General features: G+C 44.0%; 1 long non-coding RNA gene across 1 annotated transcript in view; it reads right to left on the bottom strand.

Moving 5' to 3' along the window:
- Positions 1–22,074, bottom strand: part of LOC149431240 (uncharacterized) — a 51,877-nt gene that overhangs the window by 9,369 nt on the left and 20,434 nt on the right. The gene's annotated exons all lie outside the window — the stretch shown is intronic.

Here is a 22,074-nt window from a genome sequence, read left to right as displayed (position 1 = left end):
TACATGGAGATCATATCCCCCCTTATGTATTATACATGGAGATCATATCCCCCCTTATGTATTATACATGGAGATCATATCCCCCCTTATGTATTATACATGGAGATCATATCCCCCCTTATGTATTATACATGGAGATCATATCCCCCCTTATGTATTATACATGGAGATCATATCCCCCCTTATGTATTATACATGGAGATCATATCCCCCCTTATGTATTATACATGGAGATCATATCCCCCTTATGTATTATACATGGAGATCATATCCCCCCCTTATGTATTATACATGGAGATCATATCCCCCCTTATGTATTATACATGGAGATCATATCCCCCCCTTATGTATTATACATGGAGATAATATCCCCCCTTATGTATTATACATGGAGATCATATCCCCCCCTTATGTATTATACATGGAGATCATATCCCCCCTTATGTATTATACATGGAGATCATATCCCCCCTTATGTATTATACATGGAGATCATATCCCCCCTTATGTATTATACATGGAGATCATATCCCCCCTTATGTATTATACATGGAGATCATATCCCCCTTATGTATTATACATGGAGATCATATTCCCCCCTTATGTATTATACATGGAGATCATATCCCCCCTTATGTATTATACATGGAGATCATATCCCCCCTTATGTATTATACATGGAGATCATATCCCCCCTTATGTATTATACATGGAGATCATATCCCCCCCTTATGTATTATACATGGAGATCATATCCCCCCCCTTATGTATTATACATGGAGATCATATCCCCCCTTATGTATTATACATGGAGATCATATCCCCCCCTTATGTATTATACATGGAGATCATATCCCCCTTATGTATTATACATGGAGATCATATCCCCCCCTTATGTATTATACATGGAGATCATATCCCCCTTATGTATCATACATGGAGATCATATCCCCCCTTATGTATTATACATGGAGATCATATCCCCCTTATGTATCATACATGGAGATCATATCCCCCCTTATGTATTATACATGGAGATCATATCCCCCCTTATGTATTATACATGGAGATCATGTCCCCCCTTATGTATTATACATGGAGATGATATCCCCCCTTATGTATTATACATGGAAATCATATCCCCCCTTATGTATTATACATGGAGATCATATCCCCCCTTATATGTATTATACATAGAGATCATATCCCCCCTTATATGTATTATACATAGAGATCATATCCCCCCTTATGTATTATACATGGAGATCATATCCCCCCTTATGAATTATACATGGAGATCATATCCCCCCCTTATGTATTATACATGGAGATCATATCCCCCTTATGTATTATACATAGAGATCATATCCCCCCTTATGTATTATACATGGAGATCATATCCCCCCTTATGTATTATACATGGAGATCATAGCCCCCCCTTATGTATTATACATGGAGATCATATCCCCCTTATGTATTGTACATGGAGATCATATCCCCCCTTATGTATTATACATGGAGATCATATCCCCCCCCCCCTTATGTATTATACATGGAGATCATATCCCCCCTTATGTATTATACATGGAGATCATATCCCCCCTTATGTATTATACATGGAGATCATATCCCCCCTTATATGTATTATACATAGAGATCATATCCCCCCTTATATGTATTATACATAGAGATCATATCCCCCCTTATGTATTATACACGGAGATCATATCCCCACTTATGTATTATACATGGAGATCATATCCCCCTTATGTATTATACATGGAGATCATATCCCCCCTTATGTATTATACATGGAGATCATATACCCCCCTTATGTATTATACATGGAGATCATATCCCCCCTTATGTATTATACATGGAGATCATATTCCCCCCTTATGTATTATACATGGAGATCATATCCCCCTTATGTATTATACATGGAGATCATATCCCCCCCTTATGTATTATACATGGAGATCATATCCCCCTTATGTATTGTACATGGAGATCATATCCCCCCTTATGTATTATACATGGAGATCATATCCCCCCCCTTATGTATTATACATGGAGATCATATCCCCCCTTATGTATTATACATGGAGATCATATCCCCCTTATGTATTATACATGGAGATCATATCCCCCCTTATATGTATTATACATAGAGATCATATCCCCCCTTATATGTATTATACATAGAGATCATATCCCCCCTTATGTATTATACATGGAGATCATATCCCCCCCCTTATGTATTATACATGGAGATCATATCCCCCCTTATGTATTATACATGGAGATCATATCCCCCCTTATGTATTATACATGGAGATCATATCCCCCCTTATGTATTATACATGGAGATCATATCCCCCCTTATGTATTATACATGGAGATCATATTCCCCCCCTTATGTATTATACATGGAGATCATATCCCCCCCTTATGTATTATACATGGAGATCATATCCCCCCTTATGTATTATACATGGAGATCATATCCCCCCTTATGTATTATACATGGAGATCATATCCCCCCTTATGTATTATACATGGAGATCATATCCCCCCTTATGTATTATACATGGAGATCATATCCCCCCCTTATGTATTATACATGGAGATCATATCCCCCCTTATGTATTATACATGGAGATCATATCCCCCTTATGTATTATACATGGAGATCATATCCCCCCTTATGTATTATACATGGAGATCATATCCCCCCTTATGTATTATACATGGAGATCATATCCCCCCTTATGTATTATACATGGAGATCATATCCCCCCTTATGTATTATACATGGAGATCATATCCCCCCTTATGTATTATACATGGAGATCATATCCCCCCTTATGTATTATACATGGAGATCATACCCCCCCCCTTATGTATTATACATGGAGATCATATCCCCCCTTATGTATTATACATGGAGATCATATCCCCCCTTATGTATTATACATGGAGATCATATCCCCCCTTATGTATTATACATGGAGATCATACCCCCCCCCCCTTATGTATTATACATGGAGATCATATCCCCCCTTATGTATTATACATGGAGATCATATCCCCCCCTTATGTATTATACATGGAGATCATATCCCCCCTTATGTATTATACATGGAGATCATATCCCCCCTTATGTATTATACATGGAGATCATACCCCCCCCTTATGTATTATACATGGAGATCATATCCCCCCTTATGTATTATACATGGAGATCATATCCCCCCTTATGTATTATACATGGAGATCATATCCCCCCCTTATGTATTATACATGGAGATCTTATCCCCCCCTTATGTATTATACATGGAGATCATATCCCCCCCTTATGTATTATACATGGAGATCATATCCCCCCTTATGTATTATACATGGAGATCATATCCCCCCTTATGTATTATACATGGAGATCATATCCCCCCTTATATGTATTATACATAGAGATCATATCCCCCCTTATGTATTATACATGGAGATCATATCCCCCCCCTTATGTATTATACATGGAGATCATATCCCCCTTATGTATTATACATGGAGATCATATCCCCCCTTATGTATTATACATGGAGATCATATCCCCCCTTATGTATTATACATGGAGATCATATCCCCCCTTATGTATTATACATGGAGATCATATCCCCCTTATGTATTATACATGGAGATCATAACCCCCCTTATGTATTATACATGGAGATCATATCCCCCCCTTATGTATTATACATGGAGATCATATCCCCCCTTATGTATTATACATGGAGATCATATTCCCCCCTTATGTATTATACATGGAGATCATATCCCCCCCTTATGTATTATACATGGAGATCATATCCCCCCTTATGTATTATACATGGAGATCATATCCCCCCTTATGTATTATACATGGAGATCATATCCCCCCTTATGTATTATACATGGAGATCATATCCCCCCTTATGTATTATACATGGAGATCATATCCCCCCCTTATGTATTATACATGGAGATCATATCCCCCTTATGTAATATACATGGAGATCATATCCCCCCTTATGTATTATACATGGAGATCATATCCCCCCTTATGTATTATACATGGAGATCATACCCCCCCCCCTTATGTATTATACATGGAGATCATATCCCCCCTTATGTATTATACATGGAGATCATATCCCCCCTTATGTATTATACATGGAGATCATATCCCCCCCTTATGTATTATACATGGAGATCATATCCCCCCTTATGTAGTATACATGGAGATCATACCCCCCCCTTATGTATTATACATGGAGATCATATCCCCCCTTATGTATTATACATGGAGAACATATCCCCCCTTATGTATTATACATGGAGATCATATCCCCCCTTATGTATTATACATGGAGATCATATCCCCCCCTTATGTATTATACATGGAGATCATATCCCCCCCTTATGTATTATACATGGAGATCATATCCCCCCTTATGTATTATACATGGAGAACATATCCCCCCTTATGTATTATACATGGAGATCATATCCCCCCTTATGTATTATACATGGAGATCATATCCCCCCCTTATGTATTATACATGGAGATCATATCCCCCCCTTATGTATTATACATGGAGATCATATCCCCCCTTATGTATTATACATGGAGAACATATCCCCCCTTATGTATTATACATGGAGATCATATCCCCCCTTATGTATTATACATGGAGATCATATCCCCCCCTTATGTATTATACATGGAGATCATATCCCCCCTTATGTATTATACATGGAGATCATATCCCCCCTTATGTATTATACATGGAGAACATATCCCCCCTTATGTATTATACATGGAGATCATATCCCCCCTCAATCTCCTCCTCTCAGTAGAGAATACATTAAGTTCCTCTAATATTTCCTCATAGCTGATCTCCTCCATGCCTCGTATCAGTTTGGTTGCCCTTCTCTGTACTTCCTCCACTTCCCCAATGTTCTTTTTGTGAATTGGAGCCCAAAACTGAACTGCATATTCCAGATGAGGTCCTGTGTCCTCTCCACGCTTCTTGTGTTACCTCAATAAATCTGACCCATCCCCCAATAATTCCTATTTTATGAACTACAAAACAATGAATCTATTTATAATGGAGATGAGAAGAAGGGGAGTAAATCAGTATTGTATCAAACGGCAGCTGGGCAGGGCTGACACCGCTCAGGCCATAAAAAAGCTGCGTGTTGTCCGCTCATAACAGGACTTGAGTGAATTTCCAGCAGATCAGCCGGTATTCTCTATACCTTCCGGTTCTCTGATGGGATAACGTGCAGATATACCGCATAGGTTTGTTTGTTTTGTTTCCCTGACATATCTTTTGAGTGAATGTTACAAAACTAAGTACAAAAATCATAAAAAATGCAAAAAAAAAAGGAAAAATTAAAAACATATATGTAGTAAAATAATCCAGATACAAAGATGACAGATCCGGAAAATCTGACATGTCGCCAGGACGCGGCACGCCTCAACTAAAGATTTACAGTCAGAATAAATCTGTGCCGAGTGACTTAAAGCCGCACAAGGCGGCTGACGTGACGGGAGAGGAAAAGTCTGACACGGTTCAGGAAATATTGAAGATCTCTCCTAGCAGAAAACTAGAGGGAGATCTTGACACCGGTGAAGGGTGAGAGGGTCAAGTTTTTCCCAGAGGGAGGAGAACCGTAAACTAGTAAGACTTTACTTCAGGCAGATACTCAAGGCACAAACTTTTGGTGAACCTTGAACTCTTGCTCCTTTTTTCATAATCCACCCCAGGCCTTACATCAAGACCATGATCTGAACCCTCAAATATGGCAGAGGATCTTCTTGCTGAGACACATGAGATGCTGCACAGCTCCTTGCCTGATGACTTGGACAAACTTACTTTCTGTCTTGTTTCTGGAGAACCTTGAACTCTTGGTCCTTTCATTCCCACTGCCGTCCGTATCTTTGCTGCCACTCGTTACTGACTTTGGCTGTTTCCTCAGCTACGCATCTGCTGGATCCCGACCTTCAACCACTTGTTGACAATCTTTGGATTGTTTACTGACTATGCTTCTGCTTGATCCCAACTTACAGCCACTTGTTGCCGACCTTTGGCTTGTTTACTGACTACGGGAGAGGAAAAGACTGACACGGTTCAGGAAATATTGAAGATCTCTCCTAGCAGAAAACTAGAGGGAGATCTTGACACCGGTGAAGGGTGAGAGGTCAGGTTTTTCCCAGAGGGAGATAAACAGTAAACTACTAAGACTTTACTTCAGGCAGATACTCAAGGCAAAAACGTCTGGTGAACCTTGAACTCTTTTTTCATAATCCACCCCAAGCCTCACGTCACGACCAGGATCTGAACCCTCAACCACTGTTGAATATGGCAGAGGATCTTCTTGCTGAGCCACATGAGATGCTGGACAGATCCTTGCTTGATCACTTGGACAAACTTACTTTCTGTCTTGTTTCTTGTGAACCTTGAACTCTTGGTCCTTTCATTCCCACTGCCGTCCGTATCTTTGCTGCCACTTGTTACTGACTTTGGCTGGTTCCTCGACTACGCTTCTTCTTGATCCCAACCTTCAACCACTTGCTGCCGACCTTTGGCTTGTTTACTGACTACGTCTCTGCTTGATCCCAACCTGCAACCACTTGCTGCCGACCTTTGGCTTGTTTACTGACTACGCCTCTGCTTGATCCCAACCTTCAACCACTTGCTGCCGACCTTTGGCTTGTTTACTGACTACGCCTCTGCTTGATCCCAACCTTCAACCACTTGTTGCTGACCTTTGGCTTGTTTACTGATTATGCTTCTGCTTGATCCCAACCTGCAGCCACTTGTTGACGACCTTTAGCTTGTTTACTGACTACGGGAGAGGAAAAGTCTGACATGGTTCAGGAAATATTGAAGATCTCTCCTAGGAGAAAACTAGAGGGATATCTTGACACTGGTGAAGGGTGAGAGGGCCAGGTTTTTCCCAAAGGGAGGTGAACCATAGACTAGTAAGACTTTACTTCAGGCAGATACTCAAGGCAAAAATGTCTGGTGAACCTTGAACTCTTGCTCCTTTTTTCATAATCCACCCCTGGCCTCATGTCAAAACCAGGATCTGAACCCTCAACCACTGTCGAATGTGGCAGAGGATGTTCTTGCTGAGACACATGAGATGCTGGACAGATCCTTGCCTGATGACTTGGACAAACTTACTTTCTGTCTTGTTTCTGGTGAACCTTGAACTCTTGGTCCTTTCATTCCCACTGCCATCCGTATCTTTGCTGCCACTCGTTACTGACTTTGGCTGTTTCCTCAGCTACGCATCTGCTGGATCCCGACCTTCAACCACCTGTTGACAATCTTTGGATTGTTTACTGACTATGCTTCTGCTTGATCCCAACTTACAGCCACTTGTTGCCGACCTTTGGCTTGTTTACTGACTACAGGAGAGGAAAAGACTGACACGGTTCAGGAAATATTGAAGATCTCTCCTAGCAGAAAACTAGAGGGAGATCTTGACACCGGTGAAGGGTGAGAGGTCAGGTTTTTCCCAGAGGGAGATAAACAGTAAACTACTAAGACTTTACTTCAGGCAGATACTCAAGGCAAAAACGTCTGGTGAACCTTGAACTCTTTTTTCATAATCCACCCCAAGCCTCACGTCACGACCAGGATCTGAACCCTCAACCACTGTTGAATGTGGCAGAGGATCTTCTTGCTGAGCCACATGAGATGCTGGACAGATCCTTGCTTGATCACTTGGACAAACTTACTTTCTGTCTTGTTTCTTGTGAACCTTGAACTCTTGGTCCTTTCATTCCCACTGCCGTCCGTATCTTTGCTGCCACTTGTTACTGACTTTGGCTGGTTCCTCGACTACGCTTCTTCTTGATCCCAACCTTCAACCACTTGCTGCCGACCTTTGGCTTGTTTACTGACTACGTCTCTGCTTGATCCCAACCTGCAACCACTTGCTGCCGACTTTTGGCTTGTTTACTGACTACGCCTCTGCTTGATCCCAACCTTCAACCACTTGCTGCCGACCTTTGGCTTGTTTACTGACTACGCCTCTGCTTGATCCCAACCTTCAACCACTTGTTGCTGACCTTTGGCTTGTTTACTGACTACGCCTCTGCTTGATCCCAACCTTCAACCACTTGTTGCTGACCTTTGGCTTGTTTACTGATTATGCTTCTGCTTGATCCCAACCTGCAGCCACTTGTTGACGACCTTTAGCTTGTTTACTGACTACGGGAGAGGAAAAGTCTGACATGGTTCAGGAAATATTGAAGATCTCTCCTAGGAGAAAACTAGAGGGATATCTTGACACTGGTGAAGGGTGAGAGGGCCAGGTTTTTCCCAAAGGGAGGTGAACCATAGACTAGTAAGACTTTACTTCAGGCAGATACTCAAGGCACAAATGTCTGGTGAACCTTGAACTCTTGCTCCTTTTTTCATAATCCACCCCAGGCCTCATGTCAAAACCAGGATCTGAACCCTCAACCACTGTCGAATGTGGCAGAGGATGTTCTTGCTGAGACACATGAGATGCTGGACAGATCCTTGCCTGATGACTTGGACAAACTTACTTTCTGTCTTGTTTCTGGTGAACCTTGAACTCTTGGTCCTTTCATTCCCACTGCCGTCCGTATCTTTGCAGCCACTCGTTACTGACTTTGGCTGGTTCCTCGACTACGCTTCTGCTTGATCCCAACCTGCAACCACTTGTTGCCGACCTTTGGCTTGTTTACTGACTGCGATTGTGCTTGATCCCAACCTTCCAGCACTTGTTGGCAACCACTGGTGAATACCCGTGCCCTCATGAGCCTGCATCATCTACCAGGGTCATCTACTCTGAGCCTGACCCCAGACCGTGACACCCCCTCAGTATATTAAGTTGTGTTACAGCCCCAGTCTCTCTCCCGAAGGTCGGTACACACCTTCTCTGACATTGGCAGACTCCTGTGAAAAAGTAGGTGCTACGCCCAGAGACAATCCCCACGGAGGTGGAATGTCGATGCTCCGGCTCTGTGTGTCTTCCCAGCACAGATGCAACTGAATAATGAAGATTGGTAAAGCCGGCACTCGTCTTCCTGAATAGTAAACTTTATTGTACAAGTAAAATGTGCATATATAATGTCTTACGCGTTTCAGCAATAAGCCTTCGTCATAGCCTTAGTCATAGGCTACGACTAAGACTCACTGCCGAAATGCGCAAGCCATTTTATATGCACATTTAACTCGGTCAATAAAGTTCACTATTCGGGAAGACGAGTGCTGGCCATACCAATCCTCATTATTCGATCTGCAGATTCCTGTCCTATATGCAGGCTGGTCTGTAAACCTAGTACCTGGCTGCCTGCAACTACACCGTAATGTCCCATAGACCTTACTCCTACAGTACTGGTATGGTCCATTCCAGTGCCCAGTCAGGACTACCGACAGCCTGGGAGGGGGCAGTCCTTGAAGGTGGCACAGATTAGTGTATTAAGGGGCCTAGGGTGGGGGATTGGGGGGGAGGGGGATTTTTTTTTCAAATGTAATAGCTTTTCCCTGCAATTGAGGATGGCCTTTAACCCAAGACCTCTGCTGTATCTGGCAGTAACCCTCCTTGTTGTTGAGCCACCTGAGATCCTGCACAGCGCCATGCCTGATTGTTTAGACCATCCTGCCTTAAGTCTTGTTTCTCGTGAACTTTGAACTCCTTGCTCCTCCCATGAACTTCCTGATATAAGCCACACATTTGTACTTCCTGTGTGCCAGATTATTGTACTCTCTGACTAGCCAATACCTTGCTCGTCACTCCTGCTGCCGTCCATATCTTCACTATCACTCATTACCGACCTTTGGCTTGTTCCTCAACTGCGCTTCTGCTTGATCCCTACCTTCTATATCTGCTGCTGGATCCCAGCTTGGTCACCTCCTGGTGGGGTGATCCTGAAGACTGCGACCTGGTTGTAACAAGCAGCAAAACCCATCTCCACCATCAGGGGCTCTGGTGAATAATGGTTAGTACTTAGACCCGGACGGTTAGACCCGGCACCTTGGCGTCATCCTCCAGGGTGACCTGCTTAAGCACTTATCCTGCTGGTCGGTGGGAGCCTCTCTACTGCTATAGCTACTGGTCTCCAAGCCTGACCCCTGGCTGGGACATATGTAGTCATTAGAAAAAAAATATAATGTGTTTACAAAAATACACTGTTATTTGCCAATTCTGGAGAAAGTGACAGTGTCTACTGATAGCCCCCCCCCCCCTCAACAAGGTATACTACCTTCAGACTTCTTTGCTGCATCACCACCCTGGATCAAGCTATGGAAATACAGAAAGGAGAACCAAATTATGACCAGATGAAAGGGTCCAAGATAATTCTATTGTTGGCAGAAAATGTCATATAAAGTCACCCAACACGTTTCAGGAGCAACTCCTCCTTTATCAGGGCTCAATACAAGATAAAGCTTGGCAGGACTCGGCAGCTGCTACACAGCAATTGAACTGTTCAATGCTGGTTCTAATATACATCCAAACATCTAAGACCATCCAAGTTTTATTCCAGCTAGAGCCCTGATAAAGAGGGGTGTTGCCCCTGAAACGCGTTGGCTGGTTTTATATGACTTTACGTACACTAATATTTTCATGAATCCTTTTAACATGTGTTGTTCCTTTCTGTATTTCTATGGTTTTAACTAGTGATGGGTGCCCATTGAGAGAAGTCTCGCTGTGTGGGAGCCGCCTCGCCAGGGCTATTGAGCTTTTTTGAAGTTTTCCCTCATCTGACTACACTTGCAAATCTAAATTTTCTAAGTGCCTGTTTGAGTTTGTTGTTATGTAGATGCCACCCTGGGTGACCTCCAGATGGATGGTCAGAACCTACCCGAGTGGATGATGTTGCTTAATTCCACCCCCATCATGACTGCATTCAGGCCTGGCCATAGGCTACTCAGCCAATGTATTGATACGCAGGGTGGTCACATGCTCCCCAATATCAACAAGCCTTGCTCCCATAGAAAAAAAGAGTGAGAGATGCAATGTGGGAGCGGGGAGAAAGCAATAGAGTGTGGATGGGTAAGAATACCCTGCCAGGGTGGTGGGCCCTGTGACCAAGCCCTGGTGGGTGAGGCGAATTGTGTCAGAGGGCGTGGCCAGAAGGGAAGCTGAGGCCATTCCTCAACATTGGACTCTCGGGGCCGGTTGAGCAGCGCCCGTGCCTTCACTTGTATGGGGTGGTGGGATATTGTTTTGCCCTGATCAGGCAAACTCTTTTTAATGTAAGTACCGGAATTTGTTTTGGCATTGGCTTCCTACTGGGGGAAATATCACATGATGGTGATGTACTTAATAATTTACATGTTTATTGGTAGCATACAGTAGGTAAAAATACAAGGGTCCCAAAATGATCCTAAAATGCCATAGCAACTCATCAACATGTCCGATCTCAGAGGGAGGAGCGCTTGGCGCCAATGACACCAACGACACCCTAATACATTTTCACAGTTAATATTTTCAGTATATTCCCGAGTTATAGACAACAGGGGGTTGTAGCCCATGGCGGAGTGTCCTCCAACTTCTCGCTGCATTTCATGGATTAAATGGGACATGCTGGTAAGTTGCTATGTATTTCTGCCTCTACATTGTGTGGTATTTTAGGATCATTTTAGGATCCATGTTTTTTTTTTACTAACATCAATGAATATGTAATTTATTTTAAGGAATCAAACTTATATGTAACATAATATACTTACAGTCATGGCCAAAAATCCTGTCCCCCCCCCCACGGACCTTTGGCTTGCTCCTCAACTGCGCTTCGGCTTGATCCCTAACTTTCTGTCAGATAACGCACCACTTCACCCAGAAAATTGCTTTGTTTGTATTGTAAAGTGGAGAAACAAAATGCCAAATCTGATGCATTCCACACAAAACACCAAAATGGACCGGACAAAATATTGGCACCCTCAGTGTAATACTTGGTAGCACATCCCTTGGAGTAAAATACCTGAAAAAAATAGCTTCCTGTAACTATCAATGAGTGTCTTGCACCTCTCTACTGGAATTTTGGAGCGCTCTTCTTCCACCAACTGCTCCGGGTCTCTCAGATAGGAAGGGTTCCTTTTCCCAACTGCTGTTCTGAGATCTCTCCACAGGAGCTCTATGGGATGGAGATCTGGACTCATTGCTGGCCAGTTTAGTCCTCTCCAGCGCTTTGTCTGAAACCATTTCTGGGGGCTTTGTGACGTGTGCTTTGGGTCATTGTCCTGCTGGAAGACCCATGACCTCTGATGGAGACCCAACTTTCTGACACCGGGTCCTACATTGCACCCCAGAATTCTTTGGTAGTCTTCAGATTTCATAATGCCATGCACACGGCCAAGACATCCAGTGCCTGAAGCAGCAAAGCCACCCCAAACCATCAGTGACCCCCCACCATGTGTGACTGGATTCTTTTCAGAAAAAGCAATAATGTCTTTAAAGAAAACAGTAGAATGATGGGATTTACGAGAAAGCTGGAATTTTGTTCTGTCCGTCCACAACACATTCTCCCAAAAGGATTTTGGCTTCCTCAGGTCCGTTTTGGCAAACTCCACTCTGGCTTCCAATTTGTTTCTGTGGCAGCAGTGGGGTCCTCCTGGGTCTCCTCCCATATTTCTGTATCAGCAGTGGGGTCCTCCTGGGTCTCCTCCCATATTTCTGTGTCAGCAGTGGGGTCCTCCTGGGTCTCCCACCATATTTCTGTGTCAGCAGTGGGGTCCTCCTGGGTCTCCCACCATATTTCTGTGTCAGCAGTGGAGTCCTCCTGGGTCTCCTCCCATATTTCTGTGTCAGCAGTGGGGTCCTCCTGGGTCTCCTACCATATTTCTGTGTCAGCAGTGGGGTCCTCCTGGGTCTCCTACCATATTTCTGTGTCAGTGCTGGGGTCCTCCTGAGTCTCCTCCCATATTTCTGTGTCAGCAGTGGGGTCCTCCTGGGTCTCCTACCATATTTCTGTGTCAGCAGTGGGGTCCTCCTGGGTCTCCTACCATATTTCTGTGTCATCAGTGTGGTCCTCTTGGGTCTCCTACCATATTTCTGTGTCAGCAGTGGGGTCCTCCTGGGTCTCCTACCATATTTCTGTGTCAGCAGTGGGGTCCTCCTGGGTCTCCTACCATATTTCTGTGTCAGCAGTGGGGTCCTCCTGGGTCTCCTTCCATAGCGCCCCTTTTCATTCAGATGGTGACGTATAGTGCAAGTGGACACAGTTGTACCCTGTGACTGAAGGTCAGCTTGGATTTTTCTGGAAGTTGATCGAGGTTCTTTAGCCACCATTCCAACAATCCTTTGTTGCAATCTTTGATCAATTTTTCTCTTTTGTCCACGTCCAGGAAGATTAGCTACAGTGTCATGGGCTGGAAACTTCTTGACAATGTTGGGCACAATGGACACAGGAATATGAAGATCTCTGGAGATGGACTAGTCACCTTGAGATTGTCCATGCTTTTCCACCATTTTTGTTCTCCAATCCTCAGACAATTCTTTGCTGCTCTTTCTCTCCTCCGTGCTCCATGTGGCACACAGAGACCCCCCAACAGAAAGGTGGAGGCCATTTTTCACCATTTTAGCTGGTTGTCGGTGTGATTTCTGTTGTCAGCACCTGGTCATGGATACAGGGGAGTTTAATGACAAATTACAGGAACATCACAGACTTGCAATGCAATAATTTCTTACCCCTTTGAGAAGGTTTTAATAATTCTGTCCAGTCCATTTTTGAGGTTTTGCGTGGAATGGGTCAGATTTGGCTTTTTGTTTCTCCACTTTTGTGTCACCAATACAAACAAAAGGAATAAACATGAGAATGCCGAAACATTTGTAGTTGCAGCAATTTTCTGGGCGAAGTGGTGCGTTACGGGACAGAAATGCCGGGGGGGGGGGGGCAAGATCTTTGGTCATGACTGTAGCTGTGCCCTATACTGGACACCATACGTGGAATGTAGTCACGTCCTATACTGGACACCATACGTGGAATGTAGTCATGCCCTATACTGGACACATATGTAGAATGTAGTCATGTCCAATACTGGACACCATAAGTGGAATGTAGTCATGTCCTATACTGGACACATACGTGGAATGTAGTCATGCCCTATACTGGACACCATAAGTGGAATGTAGTCATGTCCTATACTGGACACCATACGTAGAATGTAGTCATGTCCTATACTGGACACCATACGTGGAATGTAGTCATGCCCTATACTGGACACCATACGTGGAATGTAGTCATGCCCTGTACTGGACACCATACGTGGAATGTAGTCATGCCCTATACTGGACACCATACGTAGAATGTAGTCATGTCCTATACTGGACACCATACGTGGAATGTAGTCATGCCCTATACTGGACATCATACATAGAATGTATTCATGTCCTATACCGGACACCATACGTGGAATGTAGTCATGTCCTATACCGGACACCATATGTGGAATGTAGTCATGTCCTATACTGGACACCATACGTAGAATCTAGTCATGCCCTATACTGGACACCATATGTAGAATGTAGTCATGTCCTATTCTGGACACCATACGTAGAATGTAGTCATGTTCTATACTGGACACCATACGTAGAATGTAGTCATACTGGACACCATATGTACAATGTTGCCAAGCCCTATACTGGACACATATGTAGAATGTAGTCATGCCCTATACTGGACACCATATGTAGAATGTAGTCATGCCCTATACTGGACACCATACGTAGAATGTAGTCATGCCCTATACTGGACACCATATGTAGAATGTAGTCATGTCCTATTCTGGACACCATACGTAGAATGTAGTCATGTCCTATACTGGACACCATACGTAGAATGTAGTCATACTGGACACCATATGTAGAATGTAGTCATACTGGACACCATATGTAGAATGTAGTCATGCCCTGTACTGGACACCATATGTACAATGTTGCCATGCCCTATACTGGACACATATGTAGAATGTAGTCATGCCCTATACTGGACACCATATGTAGAATGTAGTCATGTCCTATACTGGACACCATATGTAGAATGTAGTCATGTCCTATACTGGACACCATATGTAGAATGTAGTCATGTCCTATACTGGACACCATACGTAGAATGTAGTCATGCCCTATACTGGACACATACGTAGAATGTAGTCATGTCCTATACTGGACACCATATGTAGAATGTAGTCATGTCCTATACTGGACACCATATGTAGAATGTAGTCATGCCCTATACTGGACACCATATGTAGAATGTAGTCATGTCCTATTCTGGACACCATACGTAGAATGTAGTCATGTCCTATACTGGACACCATACGTAGAATGTAGTCATACTGGACACCATATGTAGAATGTAGTCATGCCCTGTACTGGACACCATATGTACAATGTTGCCAAGCCCTATACTGGAGACATATGTAGAATGTATTCAAGTCCTATACTGGACACCATACGTAGAATGTTGCCAAGCCCTATACTGGACACATATGTAGAATGTAGTCATGTCCTATACTCGACACCATATGTAGAATGTAGTCATGTCCTATACTGGACACCATACGTAGAATGTAGTCATGTCCTATACTGGACACCATACGTGGAATGTAGTCATGTCCTATACTGGACACCATATGTAGAATGTAGTCATGTCCTATACTGGACACCATACGTAGAATGTTGCCAAGCCCTATACTGGACACATATGTAGAATGTAGTCATGCCCTATACTGGACACTATACGTAGAATGTAGTCATGTCCTATACTGGACACCATACGTAGAATGTAGTCATGCCCTATACTGGACACATACGTAGAATGCAGTCATGTCCTATACTGGACACCATACGTAGAATGCAGTCATGTCCTATACTGGACACCATACGTAGAATGTAGTCATGTCCTATACTGGACACCATACGTGGAATGTAGTCATGTCCTATACTGGACACCATACGTGGAATGTAGTCATGTCCTATACTGGACACCATACGTGGAATGTAGTCATGTCCTATACTGGACACCATACGTGGAATGTAGTCATGTCCTATACTGGACACCATACGTGGAATGTAGTCATGTCCTATACTGGACGCCATACGTAGAATGTAGTCATGCCCTATACTGGACACCATATGTGGAATGTAGTCATGTCCTATACTGGACACCATACGTAGAATGTAGTCATGCCCTATACTGGACACATACGTAGAATGTAGTCATGTCCTATACTGGACACCATATGTAGAATGTAGTCATGTCCTATACTGGACACCATACGTAGAATGTAGTCATGCTCTATACTGGACACCATACATAGAATGTAGTCATGTCCTATACTGGACACCATACATAGAATGTAGTCATGTCCTATACTGGACACCATACGTGGAATGTAGTCATACCCTATACTGGACACATACGTAGAATGTAGTCATGTCCTATACTGGACACCATATGTAGAATGTAGTCATGTCCTATACTGGACACATATGTAGAATGTAGTCATGTCCTATACTGGACACATGTAGAATGTAGTCATGTCCTATACTGGACACATATGTAGAATGTAGTCATGTCCTATACTGGACACATGTAGAATATAGTCATGTCCTATACTGGACACATGTAGAATGTAGTCATGTCCTATACTGGACACCATACGTAGAATGTAGTCATACTGGACACCATATGTAGAATGTAGTCATGTCCTATACTGGACACCATACGTAGAATGTAGTCATGTCCTATACTGGACACCATACGTAGACTGTAGTCATGTCCTATACTGGACACCATACGTAGAATGTAGTCATGTCCTATACTGGACACCATACGTAGAATGTAGTCATGTCCTATACTGGACACCATACGTGGAATGTAGTCATGTCCTATACTGGACACCATACGTAGAATGTAGTCATACTGGACACCATATGTAGAATGTAGTCATGCCCTATACTGGACACCATACATAGAATGTAGTCATGTCCTATACTGGACACCATACGTAGAATGTAGTCATGTCCTATACTGGACACCATACGTAGACTGTAGTCATGTCCTATACTGGACACCATACGTAGAATGTAGTCATGTCCTATACTGGACACCATACGTAGAATGTAGTCATACTGGACACCATATGTAGAATGTAGTCATGCCCTATACTGGACACCATATGTAGAATGTAGTCATGTCCTATACTGGACATCACATGTAGAATGTAGTCATGTCCTATACTGGACATCACATGTAGAATGTAGTCATGCCCTATACTGGACACCATATGTAGAATGTAGTCATGTCCTATACTGGACACCATACGTAGAATGTAGTCATGTCCTATACTGGACATCACATGTAGAATGTATTCATGTCCTATACTGGACACCATATGAGGAATGTACAGTAGCTGGGCCCTGTATTAGATGTCATACATAGACATAGCTGTATGATATACCGGACAATGTGGGGTAGATTTACTAAAACTGGTGCACTTAGAATCCGCTGCATTTGTGCATAGTAGCCAATCAGCTTTTAACTTCAGTTTGTTCAGTTAAGCTTTTGCAATAAAACATAGAAGCTGATTGGCTTCTGTGTAGAGTTGCACCAGATTTTGCACTCTCCAGTTTTAGTAAATAACCCCCTGTATGTCCCACCCTCAGCTCAGATTTACCTCCGATGTGGAAAGACTGGTATGATATTCGCAGTTTTAGCAATTAAATATTAGAAAAACAAATCTTTGTGGCTTTAAATGGATCAGCGAGGTATTGTAGACGTGTTAGATTCAATGTGGAACTTTTGTAGGAATTACAATGGATTTCAGGACTAAGGAGAGTTCTGTACATCAAAGCTTGGAAATTGCTCCCGAGGTTTCAGGGGATTGTCTAAGAACCGGCCTTCTTACAATGTCACCGTCTTCCTATTCCATATCCTGACAGCCCAATTCCCCAACATTCATTTAATATTGATGGCTGTCACTTTTATTTCAACAGGAAGAGAACCGAAAGAGAAAACTAAACTCTCGAAGAACCCCCTACAGACTTGGTTTTCATCTGCACTGATCGGACGGCACACTCAGAGGAACCCGTTCTGCGGAAAGGAATCGTTCTGCCCATGTGCTCCTCATGACATCAACAGATGTTCTCCTGCTTCGGCTTTCAGATATGAGGAGCTGTACGGTACCACGCCTCCTGTACGGCTGACATGGCTGTGAAAGCTGGGGTGTCAGTGAATCGCCCCAACAGGCACATGAATGAGCAAACGGTGATCGACCCCCTCCCAACCATGTCTGGGAATAGGATTCATCATTCAATCTTGACCTTCATCCTACACACATGTGGAGTCTGGAGGCACATTCACCAAACTGAATTAATTAAAAAAAAAATATTTTATTTAAAACAATTTTCACATAAAAAATATTGGCTGGTGCCGTTTTTGTACTTTTACCAATTCCATATCTCATATCTTTATATATTTTGTCACGTGTAGTTAGATCTGTTGCAATGCTTGCATCTGAGCAAAAAAGAAGACCGAGGCATTTCAAGAACTCTTCATCAGGGATTAAAGTGAGACTATGTAGATCAGGGGTCTCCAAGCTGTGGCCTATGACACCAATGATGGGGGACTATTCCTCCCACTGACACCAATGATGGGGCACTATTCCTCCCACTGACACCAATGATGGGGCACTATTCCTCCCACTGACACCAATGATGGGGCACTATTCCTTCCACTGACACCAATGATGGGGCACTATTCCTCCCACTGACACCAATGATGGGGCACTATTCCTCCCACTGATACCAACAATAGGGCACTATTCCTCCCACTGATACCAACAATAGGGCACTATTCCTCCCACTGACACCAATGATGGGACACTATTCCTCCCACTGACACCAATGATGGGGCACTATTCCTCCCACTGACACCAATGATTAGGCACTATTCCTCCCACTCATGTCAATGATGAGGCACTATTCCTCCCACTCACGCCAATGACGAGGCACTATTCCTCCCACTGACACCAATGAAGGGGAACTATTCCTCCCAATAACACCAATGATGGGGCACTAGTCCTCCCACTGACACCAATGATGGGGCACTATTACTCCCACTGACACCAATGATGGGGCACTGTTCCTTCCACTGACACCAAAGATAGGGCACTATTCCTCCCACTGATACCAACAATAGAGCACTATTCCTCCCACTGATACCAACAATGGGGCACCATTCCTCCCATTGATACCAACAATGGCCACCATTTCTCCCGTTGATACCGACAATTGGGCGCTATTCCTCCCACTGATACCAACAATAGGGCACTATTCCTGCCACTGACACCAATGATGGGGCACTATTCCTCCCACTGATACCAATGATGGGGCACTATTCCTCCCACTGACACCAATGATGGGGCACTATTCCTCCCACTGATACCAATGATGGGGCACTATTCCTCCCACTAACACCAATGATGGGACACTATTCCTCCCACTGATACCAATGATGGGACACTATTCCTCCCACTGACACCAATGATGAGGCACTATTCCTCCCACTAACACCAATGATGGGACACTATTCCTCCCACTGATACCAATGATGAGGCACTATTCCTCCCACTAACACCAATGATGGGACACTATTCCTCCCACTGATACCAATGATGGGGCACTATTCCTTCCACTGACACCAATGATGGGGCACTATTCCTCCCACTGACACCAATGATGGGGCACTATTCCTTCCACTGACACCAATGATGGGGCACTATTCCTCCCACTGATACCAACAATAGGGCACTATTCCTCCCACTGATACCAACAATAGGGCACTATTCCTCCCACTGACACCAATGATGGGGCACTATTCCTCCCACTGATACCAACAATCGGGCACTATTCCTCCCACTGACACCAATGATGGGGCACTATTCCTTCCACTGACACCAATGATGGGGAACTATTCCTCCCACTGATGCTAACAATAGGGCACTATCCCTCCCACTGACACCCAGCAATGGAGCTCTATCCTTTCCACTAATACCAGAGATGGAGCATTATTCCTCCTACAGACCACAGGCACTATGTTATTTTTTTACTCCCAATGGCCACCGATCCTGAGTTTGTTTTCTTCACCAACTGGTCTTAGTCAGGCCCTTCTAAAGGCTGAAGGACAGTAAACTGGCATTTTGTTTAGAAAGTTTGGAGACTCCTGATGTAGATGTAGGGTGAGATACATACTCATCGGCCAAAAGCAATCCCAAGTGTAGACCCAAGGATGCCTGGACATTGGTGGGAAGGGTGCAAAGTGCTCACAAAGAACCAGGAGAACCAGACCAAAAACAGGATGATATGCAAGGTCTAGATCTGTTTGGGGCAACCCCGGGGACCCACACCAGACCCATCAGACCTAATGGGAGCAGTAGGATCCTTTCTTAGTGAATGCGCCTCAAAGGTCCCATATGTGTATAGGTTGTATTGTAGACATTATTGAGCTATGTTGGCAAGCACCAGAAGATATCTATAACTTCTCATTTGAGGTAGTATAGATATAGGCCACCACATATGCCTGTAGGAGTACATGGGTGCAATCCATAATAAAAAGTACGTAGAATTTGCAGCAGGAGGTAGGTGCTCTCAACGGGACTTACAGAACGAGAAATTCTCCAATGTAGTTTAATTAATGCCAATGTTTCGGTGGGACACAACCTTGAGAAAGGCTGGCTGAGTCCTGCTGAAGCAGTGACACTGATTAAACTACGCTGGAAAATTCCTCCTGCTGCTGTGCTAGGGTCGGTGTCACTACTGGTAGCATGAGGCCATACCTGGACCCTACAGAGGTTGCACAGGCAGTCCAACTCCTCCAGGATGGTACATCAATACGTCCCATTGCCAGAAGGTTTGCTGTGTCTCCCAGCACAGTCTCAAGAGCATGGAGGAGATTCCAGGAGACAAGAGCATGGAGGAGATTCCAGGAGACAAGATCATGAAGGAGATTCCAGGAGACAAGAGCACGGAGGAGATTCCAGGAGACAAGAGCACGGAGGAGATTCCAGGAGACAAGAGCACGGAGGAGATTCCAGGAGACAAGAGCACGGAGGAGATTCTAGGAGACAAGATCATGGAGGAGATTCCAGGAGACAAGAGCACGGAGGAGATTCCAGGAGACAAGAGCACGGAGGAGATTTCAGGAGACAAGAGCACGGAGGAGATTCCAGGAGACAAGAGCACGGAGGAGATTCCAGGAGACAAGAGCACGGAGGAGATTCCAGGAGACGAGCATGGAGGAGATTCCAGGAGATGAGAGCATGGAGGAGATTCCAGGAGACAAGAACATGGAGGAGATTCCAGGAGACAGGCAGTTCCTCTAGGAGAGCCGGACAGGGCCGTAGAAGGTCCTTAACCCATCAGCAGGACCGGTCTCTGCTACTGTTGCTGTGACGTTGAGTATGGCCTGCTGCATATCACTTCACGTTTGGTAATAATTACATCTTAAAATACAAGGTGGTATCAGAACGTTTCGAGACCAGTTTTGTAACACGGCAACAGATGGCAGCACAAGGCTTCACACACAGTCACAGGGAGCACTGGTCTTCATAAGTCAGTGTGCCAAAAGAGATCTGAACATCGGGAGCTGTGCAACTGGTGCTGCCCTGACCGCGTGTGTTACCATGTCTGCCTTTTTCATCATTGAAGAGCAAATGTGAAATTCTGCATGAAAACGGGCAAATCTGCCACAGACACATTAGACACGATTCAGCAAGTTGAATCGTTGAATGCTGCAGTGAGTCGTTCAAGGTGTTTTGAGCGGCACGTGCACTTCAAGAGTGGAAGAACATCACTGGAAGATGGTGAGAGATCAGAAAGACCTTCAACGAGCTCAACCCCCGAAAATGCCCTCTTTCCGAAGATGAAGATCCAGCTCAAAGATCGCTGTTTTGACAGCATTGCGGAGATCCAGCGATTTGCCCGGTTTCACGCAGAAGTTCACGTTTTGCTCTTTTGTTTCTAACTTGCTGTCCGTGACGAAAT

Source organism: Staurois parvus, unplaced genomic scaffold (assembly GCF_062004578.1).
Source record: "Staurois parvus isolate SC_StPar_1 unplaced genomic scaffold, SC_StPar_1.0 ptg002331l, whole genome shotgun sequence".
Classification (NCBI taxonomy): Eukaryota; Metazoa; Chordata; class Amphibia; order Anura; family Ranidae; genus Staurois; species Staurois parvus.
This window is presented reverse-complemented; position numbering and strand designations above follow the sequence as displayed.